General features: G+C 38.7%; 1 pseudogene; it reads right to left on the bottom strand.

Annotated features, from left to right (window-relative positions):
• Window positions 1–633: 633 nt before the first annotated feature.
• On the bottom strand, window positions 634–13,232 carry LOC140604166 (UDP-glucuronosyltransferase 2B31-like; annotated as a pseudogene).
• Window positions 13,233–15,336: the final 2,104 nt, after the last annotated feature.

The raw sequence follows: 15,336 nt of genomic DNA, 5'->3' as shown, positions 1-15,336 counted from the left end.
GACACTCGCCCCGGCCTCAGCCCGGCTCCTCGCGGGGCCCCTCCCCTTGGATGCTTTTTTCTTTCTTTCTTTCTTTTCTTTTTTTCGTCTTCCTACCTTGATCAGAGCGCAAACTTCTCACTATAGCATTCCAGCTGTTCTCTCTTTAAATCTCAGGCCAAATTCGTAAGTTTTCATGATGATTTGAAGTTATGTAGGTAATTTGGTGGGGACAGGTGACCCGCAGACCCTACTCTTCTGCCTTCTGGCCCCGCCTCCAGTAAAAAAGTTTTATAATTTCAGAAATTCTAGATTCTGAATTGATATAATCTATGGTATTTCTTCCAATTCATCATTCTCACTTTCTGTGGGTTCTATCATATTTTTAAAGAAGTGTCGTTTTTACAATTACTTGTACTATTTTACGCTTTGGGAGTAGTTGCCTATTAAACCAATGAGGTTAAAGTACAGCTTTGAAATAAATGGTTGAAAATAAAAGTAAAAAAAAAAAAAGAAAAGAAAAGTAGATTTAAGATCAGTTATTTCACTTTACTAATTTCAAAATTAGCCCCTTAAGAATGGGATGAAACTCCTAGTCACTATTGACAGAAGAACCTATCTATAAATTCTATCTATTGAAAAAAATTACAATACTCAGGAAAGGTCACTAATGACCATCCTGAATGCATTGGGCAATTCTGCACTAGACATTGTGTTGAAGTCCAGTCTGACAGCTGCTCCCTTAACCCCCCTGTGAACAATGTTATCAGGTTGAATCAGCAAACAAAGGCTGCCCACCATGGGCATCCCGGGGCAGATGCCTCATGGATGCTGTTGGTTCCACCATGAGTTATAAAGGCTTTGGTTTTTGGATGACCTAGGATTGGGTGAATTTCAGCAAATTGTTGATTATAAGTCTTAGAAATACAACCAGAGTAGGACAATCTAAGGCTTTGAAAGAGGCAGTGTATTTATACAACAGATTTGTATACACTTCAAACTGCCTTAGAATGTCTTTCAGACATTCTTTAAAAGAACAGGTACTAACTCGGCTGGAAAGGTAAGTGAAGGCTCCAGAGAAGACCGGTGCATTTCTTGTGACTTGAAAAATATACAAGAGTGTGTATTAATCTGGAGGCATGTTGGAATATATTCTCTTAATTAAGTAGTGAAGCCGCTGAATCTGACCAGTACTGCGTCAAGGCAGCAGGAAGTATGATGGTAGTGGCATAGGAATCAGAGGAAGGAAAGGCTGTCCTTTATCATGAAATATGTTATCACTTTATGGAAGACTGGGTTTTTTTTTTTTTCCTATAGAAAAGAGTCACTGGTAATAAAAAAGGAGATGCTAATTTTCAGTGGCCCCTGACACACCCCCACAGTGGGGAAAAGAGTTGGTATAAGCAGAGAATTAGGAGACAGAGACACCACCCAGAAAGGTGTTGGAAAATGCTCTGTAAGAGGAAGCTTCCTTCTTTACACAGGAATGTGACTGTGTATAATAAAATGCTAACAATTATATAAAATACCACTGTTATATCTTATCCTTTCTCCCAAGGACTGGGAAATATATATAAGGCTGTTAAATTTTTTTTTTTTTTTTAATTTTTGAAGCTTTTGATGAGAAAGGAAATGTTCAGTGTCTTTCTTTCCTGGGGAACTATCATTGTCTGGTTGGTTGTTACTTATTTCAACATTTTTCTTCCAGAGTCTTACCAAGAAGGTCATTCAGCGGGATTCACTTGCACAGTCAAGTATTTGGCCCTAAGGTATCTGGTTTCTTACCATCAAATCACCATAGAACCTATAAGGTAAAGAAAATACCTTATTTCATGAGTCAAACTTTGAAGTGATAGCATGTTAGAATCTAAATAGATGGAGAGACATCTAGTAAAAAGGCCTGACATATGACAGATAACGAAACGAGGACAAGAGATGTTATATAAGGAAAACCAATGAAATACTCATGTAATAGGAAGAGGCATACTACATGTACTTATTTTTATATTCAATCAAGTATAAATGCAATCATAATGTTTCATACTCAAGGGTTAGGCAAATGAGACTATCAATGACGACTTAAAGAATATAAAACATTTTAGTCCTTATAATTCTAGTCAGAAAAGGTAGCAAACTACTAATGATGTGTCATTTAACTATTATACTAGTTCTCTCCTATTTAATTCTTTTTTGAATGATGGGGGAAGTAGCTTATTTATATCTACTTGGTCCACAAATTATTTTATTAGAGTTTTACATCTTTTGATTTACCAAATCAGCACGGTTATTTGTTAGAATGAAAACTGATATTTAACAATTTATTACTAATACATTTCTGCTTCATAAGTATGCTTAGCTTCTTTTAGATTACTAATTATTAGTGACCACTTCCAAGAAAAATTTCAAGCAGTAATTTTGAAAATGGATCCAGTGTCACCAAAATGGCTGGATTTGAAGATTCTTTAAATGTAGAAATGAAGAGCATTTTGTCACTTTATAAATAGCCGTCTAGCTGTTGAAATGGATGCTTTTCTTTAACTGACTCCTAATGTTTCAAGGATATGTTACAGTGTTTTGACAGCATTGATTAATGTGTTTTCCTATAGCCAAGTGCTTTCCAAGTACAGTGCCATAAATTAGGTATAGATTTTGGAATTCTCAGCAATCCTCATCAGCTGGATTCTAATTTATAAGTGGTTAACATATTAAAGTAACTACAGGTTCTCAGCAAATTAGGGTGATAAGGAGAAAACTATCCCAGTAAGAAAACTAAAAATTAGTTCACAAAAACCAGAAACTCCATGTGTATTCTCTATATATTAGACACAACTTATAATTTTATCTTATAGGGAAGAGGCATCTGAAACTTTCCCATGCTAGGCTTGCTTCTGGTTGATTCCTTTTTATATGCTCTTCTTCTTCAATCTGGGGAAGATAATATTCTTATGGACTAGAAGCAGATTCCTTTTTTTAAACAAGATTTTATTTGTTTATTCATGAGAGACACACAGAGAGGGGCAGAGACACAGGTAGAGGGAGAAGCAGACTCCTTGTGGGGAGCCTGAATGGGACTCTATCCCAGGACCCCGGGATCATGCCCTGAGCCAAGGCAGAAGCTCAACCACTGAGCCACCCGGGCGTCCCTAGAAGCAGAGTCCTTCAAGAGACTTCATGACTGCAGGATTTAGATCTAATCAGGCAGAAATTAAAAATCAATTAAATGAGATGCCATCCCAACTAGAGGTCCTAACAATGAGGGTTAAGAGGTAGAAGAACGAGTGAGTGACATAGAAGACAAGTTGATGGCAAGGAGGGAAACTGAGGAAAAAAGAGACAAACAATTAAAAGATCATGAGGATAGGTTAAGGGAAATAAATGACAGCCTCAGAAAGAAAAATCTATGTTTAATTGGGGTTCCCGAGGGCACCGAAAGGGCCAGAGGGCCAGAATATGTATTTGAACAAATCATAGCTGAAAACTTTCCTAATCTGGGAAGGGAAACAGGCATTCAGATCCAGGAAATAGAGAGATCCCCCCCTAAAATCAATAAAAACCGCTCAACACCTCGACATTTAATAGTAAAGCTTGCAAATTCCAAAGAAAAAGAGAAGATCCTTAAAGCAGGTAGAGACAACTTTTATGGGGAGAAATATTAGGTTAACAGCAGACCTCTCCACAGAGACCTGGCAGGCCAGAAAGGGCTGGCAGGATATATTCAGGGTCCTAAATGAGATGCAGCCAAGAATACTGTATCCAGCAAGGCTCTCATTCAGAATAGAAGGAGAGATAAAGAGCTTCCAAGACAGGCAGGAACTGAAAGAATATGGGACCTAGAAGCAGAGTCCTCCTGATGGATTAAAGCACAGGGTCTCTCTAAGGGCTCCCCCCCACCTCTTCAGGCCTTAGCAGGGCCCAGTACCTAAGGCCGTTTTTCCTCTTTTTTCTAAATCATCCTGGCTGGATGCATACCTAGACATAGTTTGGTGAGCCATGGCCATCCTTTCTCTGAACAGCACCCTGAAAAACACACTGAATAGGCCTATTCCAAAATTTAGGGGAAGTAAGAGAGACCTGGATTACTTGGGAAGCCCAAACTGCATGACCGATGCCTTTCAGATTTCATGATTTCCTGCTTAACACTACTATTAAAATTACCTTCCTTCTGAGAACATGGGTGGTGTATACAGAGCCCTCAGAAATCCTGTAAGGAAAATGGACGAATGACAGAACAAAATTTCATGATTTCTGTACTTGCCAATGATACTATTATAATACCAAAATTCACACTGTACCTCTTAGACACTATTTCTTTTGATTACAATATTAATGCCAAAATTATTGTCAATCAATCACCCACTTTAGCACCTGCTTTATCTATTTTGGTTTTTAAACTGATACCTGAGATAAATTGGAGCTATCATAATAGTTTACCTTTCATTTTCATGCATGGAATTTGAATGATCAGAACCTTTACAGAGGTTTTTTTTTAAAAAAAATTTATTTATTTATTCATGAGAGACACAGACAGAGGGAGAAGCGGGCTCCTCACAGAGAGCGTGATGCGGGACTCGATCCCCAGACCCTGGGTCAGGCCCTGAGCCAAAGGCAGACGCCCAACCACTGAGCCACCCAGGCGCCCCGGAACCTTTACCGTGGTTGTCCACTATAAGGTACTTTATGTAACCTTTTGTGGACTCCGGGCAGGGCTGATGCAATCACATTGACCCTTTCTTCTGTCATGTTACTGACCACTGACCCCAGAGTAAACACCACAATCCCATTTTCTCCAGAACTCTGGCAAATTCTTCCATTTCCTGTGGGGAAAGATTTGCTCCATCATAAAAGAATAACAGCGTGGAAACTACTCTTGAAAAGATTGCTACGAACAACTGAATCATGTATTAGCAGGAGTTATTAAAGTAATGGATTTTTTTATTGTGGTAAAATAGGTATAACATAAAATTTACCATTTTAAGCATTCTTAAGTATATAGATCAGTAGTGTTAACTATGTTCACTTTGTAGAACTTTCTCTTCTGGCAAAACTGGAACTTTAAACCTATTATAGCATAATGCCCCATATCTCCCTTCACCATTCCCTGGCAACCATCATTCTCCTTTCTATTTTTATGAATCTGACCAGTCTAGATTCCTCTAGAACTGGTGTCATACAGTATTTGTCTTTTTGTAAATGGCCCCATTTCACCGTAACAATTGTGAGGGGACTTTACCTACTAGAATTGAAGCTCATGTCAGCCTGCTACCCTGTACCTTTTACCAAAAGAAAAAGATGTTTCAAAAAAATATTTTTTGGTGTAGACTGTTTAAAAATAAAAGTGGATTATATAATTTATTACATGAAATAAATTTTTAATAAATCATAAAAAAGTCCTAAGGTTCATTCGTGATGGCACATGTTAAAATTTTCTTCTGAGTATTATTCCATTGTGTGCATATACGGCATTTCATCGACTGATCCCTTCATCAGTGGACACTTGGGTTGTTTCTACCTTGTGGCTCTTGTGAATAGCAATGTCAGGAAGATGGGTGTCCTAATTTCAATTCTTTTTGGATATGGACCCATAAGTCTTATTGCTGGACCAAATGGTAATTCTATTTTTACCTTTTCAGGAGCCTCCATCCCCTTTTCGTCAGTGTTATTTATAATAGATCTAATCCCTCATTTCCTTTTGGAGTATACAATTGATATGAGATCGATTTCCTTTATCAGTATATTTGTACAACTGAGTGTGCATTTCTATGTGGATGTGTGTGTTTGTATGTACAAGCAAGAAACAAAGGAGAGCCGGTATGCACTATCAAGGAGGAAATGCTCTTAGATGTGTTGGATTATACCTGGATTCTTTATAATGTTATCATGACTAACACAGATTCCTGCAAGGAGGCCACACAGCAGGATATGAACTCACCTTTACTTCTTTATTATTATAGTCCTATTAAACTACTTGTGTTTAGTCTAGGCAGGTTTTCTGAAAAGTTGCTTTTCTTTAGTCATTGGTATTTTATTTCTTTGACTGTGAGCACTAAAAAAAATCATATTGTGATTGAGATGACGTTATATCCTTTTTCTCTTAGCTTCATCATCTATACCTAACCTTAAACTTTGCCAGCATTTCCCAAGCTCTCCTCTCAAAACGCTCTTTAAGGATTAGAGGGTAAGACGTGCTGTCATTCACGAATTGGGTTCTCTTTTTGGAATTTGCATAAAGTAGTCCTGTGATTCCTATTGACACTCCAGAGATATATAGTAACTTACTTCAATGACCATATTTTTGTCTTCCTTAAGTATGACATCTCTTGCCCTGAAATCATTTTGTGTAATTAGTGTCTCATTAGAATGTGCTATGCATTAGTGGCAGTGAGGGGAGGGGCCCTGGTCATCCCCACAGTGAGTGCCCAGGGTAGCACTTGCACCACAGTGGCAGAGGTACAGCAGGGCTTAGCAGAGATGTGGTCACCCTCCTGAGTAGCTCAATTCAGACTATATAAAGCTCTTGGTAAAGCCGTGTTCTACTGGAATTGTTTTGTAATTATTCTGGCTTGTAGTCCCGGATCCTTGCCAATTTAAGAATATTTACTACTTTGTATGCTAGAATAATTCCTCATTGCTCAATGCACTCTCCTACCAAAAAAAAAAAAAAAAAAAGGAAAGAAGAAATAAAGAAAGAAGAGAAACAAATGGAAAGGAGCCAAAATTTCCTGGATATCTTGTCAATACTACACTTACCTTTTTGGTTTCGTTTTGTTTCCTTTTGGTCTCTCTGTTTTAAATTCATTATTTCTTATTTTCTCTCTGGAAAATAATGATTAATCCTTCCAATACAAAGAGTATGCTTTCTCATTCTTTCTCATTGTTGTATAGCTTCTCTAAAAGCTTTTTTAAAAAAAATAGAATAAAAAAAAGTTTCAAACGTTGACCTTGTTCACTATATGGTGTCCAGAGACTTCTTCAAAGGTAGAATTCTACCCAGGGGTGCCTGGGTGGTTCAGTCATTTAAGTGTTCCAGTCCTGATTTCAGCACAGGTCATGATCTCAGTGTCGTGAGGTCACCCCCCCGCCCCATAGGATCCTGCCCTCAGCAGGAAGTCTGCTTGGGATTCTCTCTCTCCCTCTGTCTCTGCCCACCCCCTGCTTAAATACAAACATACATACATACATACATACGTACATACATACAATCTTTTAAAAAAGTATAATTCCACCCTAATGATATTAGTTTCACATATGGTCACTCTACTCTCCTATGACTAACATTTGGCATCCTCGTGATCTCTGGGAGTCAGTAACCTGTAGCAACATTGATAGTTACCTATGTTCAATGTTTTGTCTCATTAGCTCCCTGCTGATAGCCTTCTTCAACCATGCTGTAGAAGATGCTTCTCTATAGCTCCCTATAATCTTTCCTTCGGTTCATCACTGACTTAGACTAGTCGTTCTCATTCTATAACATTCTTCTAAAAATAAATAACATGGGTTTATTGAAAGAACATTTGGAAAAGCTTGAAAGAGAATAAAAAAGGAAGTAAGATTCACTCCCTAGTCTCCATCCACGTTTATCCTTGGGGTGAAAAATATATACATTTTTGCACATTTTGATTATTTTTCTCTGTATAGTTTTATATGTGCATATTATGAAGTCAAAATGTATAGACTTTTTTTTTTTGAGAGAGAGAGAGAGAGCAAGCATGCACATGAGTGGTGGGAGGTGGTGAGGGAGAGGGAGAGAGAGAATCCTAAGCAGGTTCCACACTCAGCACCTCATGATGCTGAGATCACAGACTGAGCCACAATCAAGAGGCGGTTGCTTAACTGACTGAGCCACCCAGGCACCCCAAAGTGCATAAGCACATTTAAAGATTCTTATAGGAATTTTCCAAATGTCTTATTTCTTAAATGGAGAGTATGGAAATATCCTGGGATCCTAATAATTAATGGAAAGCAAGTCGTTTGGAAGAAGAATTTATTTTATATATTAAAGAATATTAGACAGGCTTCACAATCATTGACTTGGAATCAGATCTTATTTTGCAACTTAATAACAGCAGCTATTGGTACTAATCTTTATGATTATACATCTATTCATCCTTCTCCTTGTCCTCTTCTTCTTCCTCTTTTCCACTCCTACTGATGTTGTCACCTTATCTTAGTGTGAAGGGGACATCTCTCAAGAATAGGTATAGATTGCATAGCACTTTCCCGAATCTTACCTCGGCCTTTACCCTTGTGAAAGTTTCCACAGGTGGCCTAAATAATTTGTAATCAAGAGAAATTGCATTAACCCTTGAACAAGATTTCAGTTTTATGTTGTTGCCAATCAAATGGTAGACAAAAAGGATCTCTTAATAGGTATTAAGAGTTGAGTAAAGGATGCTTATTTTCTATTAGTATCTTAAAGATATGCCATCAGTTTAAAACATATAGATTCTTTCTCTCATAAGGAATATCATTCTATGTACTAACAGCATCACTTTGTAATTTTAGTCTCTAGGGAGTTTTCAGAGAGAAGTGTAGAAATGTAACAAGTGTGCAGAATGTATAATCCTTATTATACACGCAATGCCCATTTTCTCTTTGATCATGCTGACTGACAGGAAGCTATGATATCTAGAACGGTGTTCCCTATGGGATCTTTACTGAAATTTCATACAGGTTTGGTATATGGTATACGGACTTACTCCAATAAAAGCTAATCCATTTTATGCTCTAAATGTCAAAGTCTGGGATCACAGATGAGGAATTATTTAAAGGCTGTAAAGAAGCCAAGTAATTTTGGGTTTGGCTGCCAATTTTCTTAGGGCACACGCAATATTATTGGGGAATGGTCTTCCCTGTAAGCTAGAATACTGGTTAAGAGCCTTAACTCTTACCGAATACTCTGAGCGTTTCAATGCCCTCATCTGGTTGCCAAACTACACATTTACTCTTAAGTACTGCACAGAATATCTATTCTCTATGGCTGTGCTAGAAAATGCCATCTTTATCTTTTGGAAACCAGTTCTTTTTTTTTTTTAATTTTTATTTATTTATGATAGTCACAGAGAGAGAGAGAGATACACACACACAGGCAGAGGGAGAAGCCGGCTCCATGCACCGGGAGCCCGACGTGGGATTCGATCCCGGGTCTCCAGGATCGGGCCCTGGGCCAAAGGCAGGCGCTAAACCGCTGCGCCACCCAGGGATCCCTGGAAACCAGTTCTTATTTAATGAGGAATCATATCAAATTAGTCTGACAGTTTGGGTTATTAATAACATAATAGTAACAAAATCATGACGGCACTTAATATTCCTTCTGTATCAATACGTGCCAGAGAAATTTCAAAAATTTTGTAAATGTTAAGTAGTTATCTCATTGGATAGAAATATGAGGCTATCTGGCATTGTAAAGAGTAGGCATAGTCATATCTTTAATGTCCTGTTCTTCTGTCATGTCACCTGAACTCTTGCAACGACCTCCTAACTGGTTCTTTTTCACTCTTGCCCCTCTGCTGTCCAATCCAGTGATCGCGTCTTGAGAGCCTTTTGAAAAAGCAAATCTGATCGTATCTTTCCCTTTTCACACCCCTTTTCTCCTTTTCCTTAGCTCCCTAATGCCCTTAGTAGATACTTCAAAATCCTCGTAATTCTTTGCCTCTCACATACTTCTCTAGCATCATCTGCCTCTTTATTCAGCCTCTTTCTACCAGACAGAACTCAGACTTCTCAGCAAATGTCATTATTACTCTACCTGATTTTTTTTTTGTAGTCTTCCTCTCTCCCCATCTCTTCCTCTTACAACTGCACATCCTTCAGATCTCAGGTAGCAATGGTATGAGGTACTTTCTATGATCCCTGCTAGGTGTTCTTCAGTATTGTGGTTTCTCCTTATTATAACACTTCTCACATAGTTTTAATCACATGCTTAAATTCTTTCCAAGTAGAATGTCAGGTGCATATGGGTGGAAATTTGTGTCTACGCTGTTCTCTGAATATCCAGCACTTACGTCTGAACTATGCTAGTCACTTTAAGAATATTCTCTGAATGAATGATTGATACTTTCTTGTGTGTAGGATAATGAAGGCCTTAACTTAACCGAACCCTATTCCCAAGGTCTCCAGGTATAATGTTATTTTGCAATAATAATGAAATTCACATTATTGTAATGATATTGAAATATTTACATTTCTAATCATCAGGTCATTTTACCCAGCTTCCCATATCTTTCTCACTGTAATCAGACATTCTGAATAAAGGGTACAGAATCATTTCTACTGACAATGCAAAGTAAAAAGTAAACAAAGCAAAACAAACAGATACAGGTTACCGTCAGCAGGGGTTTGGGAGGTTTGCAGTGGAGGCCTCCGACAAATGTGGAGGAGTGGGCGAGGAAATTCCAAATCCCAGTATGTATCAGCTTTCCTCATTATCTCCGATATTGTAGTGGGTCTTCCTGATGGGAAAAAGAGCAAGCGAAAGGTAGAGGAAACAGGAATATTGTATGTGAATATACCAGGTAATTTTCTGAAAGGAGCTTGAAATGACTTAGCCAAAAGTGTTTAAAAGTGTCTGTGGTTTGAAAATAAAAATATGTAAATATGTATATTGTTTATAAACATATACACAAAGAAAAAGTGCAACAGACTCATTAAACCTAAGCCGCTAAAATATTTAACATGCATTTATGTATTCCGTGAAGCTGTTAAAGTAACAAATGCAAATGTAAAAACTGATTTCAACTCCTCAATCAATGAGCCCTACCCACACTCATGGAAACACTTTTCCCTCGAGTACTCTAGTCTACTGTCTATAATTTAGCAAGCTATTTGATTCTAGATTTTCCAAGTATATTGTGAGGTTTTGAGGGTATGGCCATTACTCTATTTGGTTCATGTTAAGAGCTTAATAATATTTGTGCATTAAATAAAAATATTTATCAAAGCAGCTGGGAACTCGAGGAGCCTGCTTCTCCCTCGGACTAGGTCCCTGCCTCTCTTTCTGTGTCTCTCATGAATAAATAAATAAAATCTTTTTTAAAAAGGTGGCTGGAAATTATCATAATGTCTGGAAATAGGCATGTTCACCCTTAATCTTAGCTCATTTTTTTTCTTTAATGGAAAGCCATAATTTTGGAAAAAAATATAGACTAATAACATGTGTGTCCATACTTGAACAAAATTTAAGTACTTACTTAAGGATATGTATGTAGTCATTAGAAACTTCAACTTATAGGCTCCTGAGTCTGGGAGTCCAGACTTTCAATTGTGGAGGAGTCCTTCAGATAATTTGGCAACTCAGTTTAATTTTTAAGTGAAACTAAAACAAGGAGGACACGATTTCCTTCAATGCTCCATAGACAGTTGTGCTAGAAATATGTACATCCTAAGTCTACAGGTCTTCTTTGATAACGGTAGTTCATGAAATCCCTAATGCTTTCTATTGAAGATGAAAAAAGGATAATAGAATTTATATGTAGAATGACTAGGAAGGGCACAGAGAATGTTTAGGGCACTGAAACTAGTCTGTAAAATAGAGTGGTGGATACATAATATTACAACTATTTCCAGACTCATCAAATGTACAACCCCAAGAATGAACCTTCACATGAACTATGGACTTTGGAGCATAATGATCTGTCGATACGGTTTCCTCAGTTGTAACACACTCTGTATTCCTCTGCTGTGGGATGCGGATAATACAGGAGGCAATGCACGTGAGGCGCCAGGGCATATAAGGTGAAGCTCTACTTAATATTGCTGTGGACCTAAAACTCCTCCTTACAGAGCAGCCTGTCACACACAAAGAAACAAGAATGCATGTGCGATTGCTCAAAGACTCCTCAGTGCTTCTGTTTGTAGGTTATACTTCTTGGGAGCGTTCTGTATTAGCGACGGACCACAGGATTCTACCTGACCTTATAATTTAAGCATTCCATAGTATTTGTGAGCTTGAGAGATCACTTCATATTTTCATTCCATCATTTGACTTTTAAAAGACAATTTCCGTTGAGGTTGTACAAAGTCACCTTCCTAGGCACTAGGAGAATTAAGATTTCATGCTACCAATTAAAGACATGACTGAGGAGAGCCTGGGTGGCTCAATGGGTTAAGCGTCTGCCTTTGGCTCAGGTCATAATCCCAGGCTCCTGGGATTGAGTCCAGCATCGGGCTCCTTGCTCAGCAGGGAGCCTGCTTCTCCCTCTCCCTTGGCCTGCTGCTCCCCATGCTTGGGCTCTCTCTCTCTCTCTCTCTCTCTCTCTCTCTCAAATAAATAAGTAAAATATTTAAATAGAAAAAGAATAAAAACCATGACTTCCCTAAGACTTCACTGTCTTAGGTTGATCCCAACTCCTCTCATTAAATGTTTGGAAACAAAAGTCAAAATAAAGCACGTAGAGCACGTATTTTCACTCTCTCCATGAATGTCATTTGATCAGTTAATTCTGACCGAATAAGAGCTACTAGGAGGGAGGGAGAGGAAGTCCTCCACGGTGTTTCTCAAACGCGTAGCCTGCAGAGAACCGGAGCCTGTACACTAGAGGTATTCTCAGGAGCTCAGCCACAGCTCACGCAGGGTCCGACAGCGTCGGCAGGAATGACCTTGAACTCTGATCCTTGTCGTTTTGTCATGAGGTTCTCGTTTAAAGACGCATCTGTACAGTTTATCAAGACAACCAGCACATTTCCAAAGGGTTTCTGGCATTAGTGCAAAAGGGGGCCAAAATGTATGTTTGGGGAGATCACGTGTCCATCTATTGGCCAGTTGCGTCATAGTAACCTCAGTATCCTTTGTCGCCAAAGATGTAGGGTATGTCTCCAACTTACTAGCAGGTTGTTTGTCGGGACCAAGAAGAATGGAAGCTGAAGATGTCAGCACAGTCACTTCACGACCCCTCTGGACAAGTTCATCCAGGAAGGCCTTTATACTGATCCCGTGGCTGTATTCCGTGGCCACAGCAGCACCTTTCCGGGACGACTCCCGGAGCTGAAGGAACAGCTCAGCTGGAGCAGCAGCAAAACTGAAACCCGTTTCACAGACGTTTTGCTTCTTTTCAAATTGCTGTTCCCTGTTGTCATTACTTGTGCCTTCCTTCTTCATTTAGATGTTTGGTCCATTTTGAGTAGTTTTTGCATATGGCTTGAGAGATTAAAAAGAGTGTTCATTTCCTTGTCAAAAATGAATCAGGGATCCCTGGGTGGCACAGTGGTTTGGCGCCTGCCTTTGGCCCAGGGCGCGATCCTGGAGACCCGGGATCGCATCCCACATCGGGCTCCCGGTGCATGGAGCCTGCTTCTCCCTCTGCCTGTGTCTCTGCCTCTCTCTCTCTCTCTCTCTCTCTCTCTGTGACTATCATAAATAAATAAAAAATTAAAAAAAAATGAATCAGCCATCAGTGTGTGAGAATATTCCTGGGTTCTACAATCTATTCTGTGGCTCCATATGCTTATCTCTGTGCCTGTGTCACGCTCTCGTGATTACTGTAATTTATCATTAGTTTTCCTCTTCCGACTTTTTATTTAAATTCCAGTTAGTCAACATACAGTGTAATATTAGTTTCACGTGTAGGACGTAGTGACTCATCACTTATAGACAACACCCGGTGCAGTGTAGTTATTTTTAAAATCAATCAGTGTAATTCCTCCATTTTTATTCAAAGTTATATAAAGGTTGTTGGACTACTTTTAGGTCCCTTGAAATATCTATACAAATTTGAGACTGGCTTGTCAATCCATTGTAAAAGGGTCCGCTGGGATTGTGATAGCGAAGGAGATGGTGTTGGACTGTGTATCAATTTGTGGAGAATTACTATTACAACAATGTTGTTTAGATCCATGAATATGAGGTGTCTTCCTTTTAGAAATTTTAAAGTATCTTCCTGCAATGTTTTGTAGTTTCCCTAGTACAGACTTTACCCTTTCCTTGTGAAATTGATGAGGCATTTTGTTCTTTTGATGGTGCTATAGTGGGGATTGTTTTCTTTAATTCATTCTGGATTGTTTATTGCACTTGTGTATTGTATATTTTCTAGTGAATTCCCAGGGTTTTTCTCTACATAGGATCCTGTCACCTCTCCATTGAAATAGTGCGATGTCTTCCTTTCCAACGTGGACTTCTTTATCTTATTTTCTTGGCTAGTCATTTGGTTTGAACCTCCAGTACAACTGTTGAAGAGACGCGTTGAGGGTGCATGTCCTAATCGATGTCCTATTCTCCTTTGTTGTCTTACAAAGAAAGCATTTAGTCTTAACCATAAAGTATGCTGTCAGCAGTGGGGTTTTTGCAGATGCCTTTTATCCATTTGAGGAGGTTCATTTCTATTAGTAGTTTACTGAGTATTTTTATCACAAGGGTATTGGACTTTGTAATGATTTTCTGCATTTATTGAGATAATCATGCAGTCTTTGTTTTTCAAACTCTTGGTATAGGGTGTAGTAATAATTGGTTTTGAACTGTTAAAGCACCTTTTGCATTCCTGGGATAAATCCCAGTTTTCCTTGGTGTATGATTTCTTTTGCATACACCTTGCATTTGGCTTGGCTTCCTTGCATTTTGTTGAGGACTTTTGTTTTTTTTTTTAAGATTTTATTTATTCATGAGAGACACAGAGAGGGGACAGAGAGAGGCAGAGACACAGGCAGAGGGAGAAACAGGCTCCATGAAGGGAACCAGATGTGGGACTTGATCCCAGGTCTCCAGGATCACGCCCTGGGCTAGGCGGCACTAAACCGCTCAACACCCGGGCTGCCCAAGAACTTTTGTTTTTGATGTTAATTTTATCTAAGTCCAATTAATTAACATCTAATGTATTATTGGTTTCAGAGGAAGAAGTCTGTGATTCATCAGTCTCACACAATACCCAGTGCTCATTATACCACATGCCCTCCTCAATGTCCATCACCCAGGCACCCCATTCCCCCACACACTTCCCCTCCAGTGACCTGCAGTTTGTTTCCTATGATGAAAAGTCTCATGGCTTTTCTCCCTCTCTGATTTTGTCTTGTTTAATAATTTTTTTTCCGCTCTTCTCCTATGTTCCTCTGTTTTGTTTCTTAAATAACACATATGAGTGAGGTCATAAGATAATTACCTTTCTCTGATGGACATATTTCACTTAGTATAATATCCTCTAGTTCTATCCACATCATTGCAAATGGCAAGATTGCATTTTTCTGATGGCTGAGTGGTATAGTCCATTGTATATATACACCACATCTTTGTCCATCCATCTTGGTGAACGTCTCAGCTCTTTCTATAGTTTGGCTATTGTGGCCATCACTGCTATAAATATCCGAGTACAAGTGTCCCTTTATTCACTACATTTGTAACTTTTGGGTAAATACCCAGTATTGCAATTGCTGGGT

This window comes from Canis lupus, chromosome 14 (assembly GCF_048164855.1).
Source record: "Canis lupus baileyi chromosome 14, mCanLup2.hap1, whole genome shotgun sequence".
Taxonomy (NCBI): Eukaryota; Metazoa; Chordata; class Mammalia; order Carnivora; family Canidae; genus Canis; species Canis lupus.
Note: the sequence above shows the minus strand (reverse complement) of the source record. Positions and strands in the feature narration are given on the sequence as shown.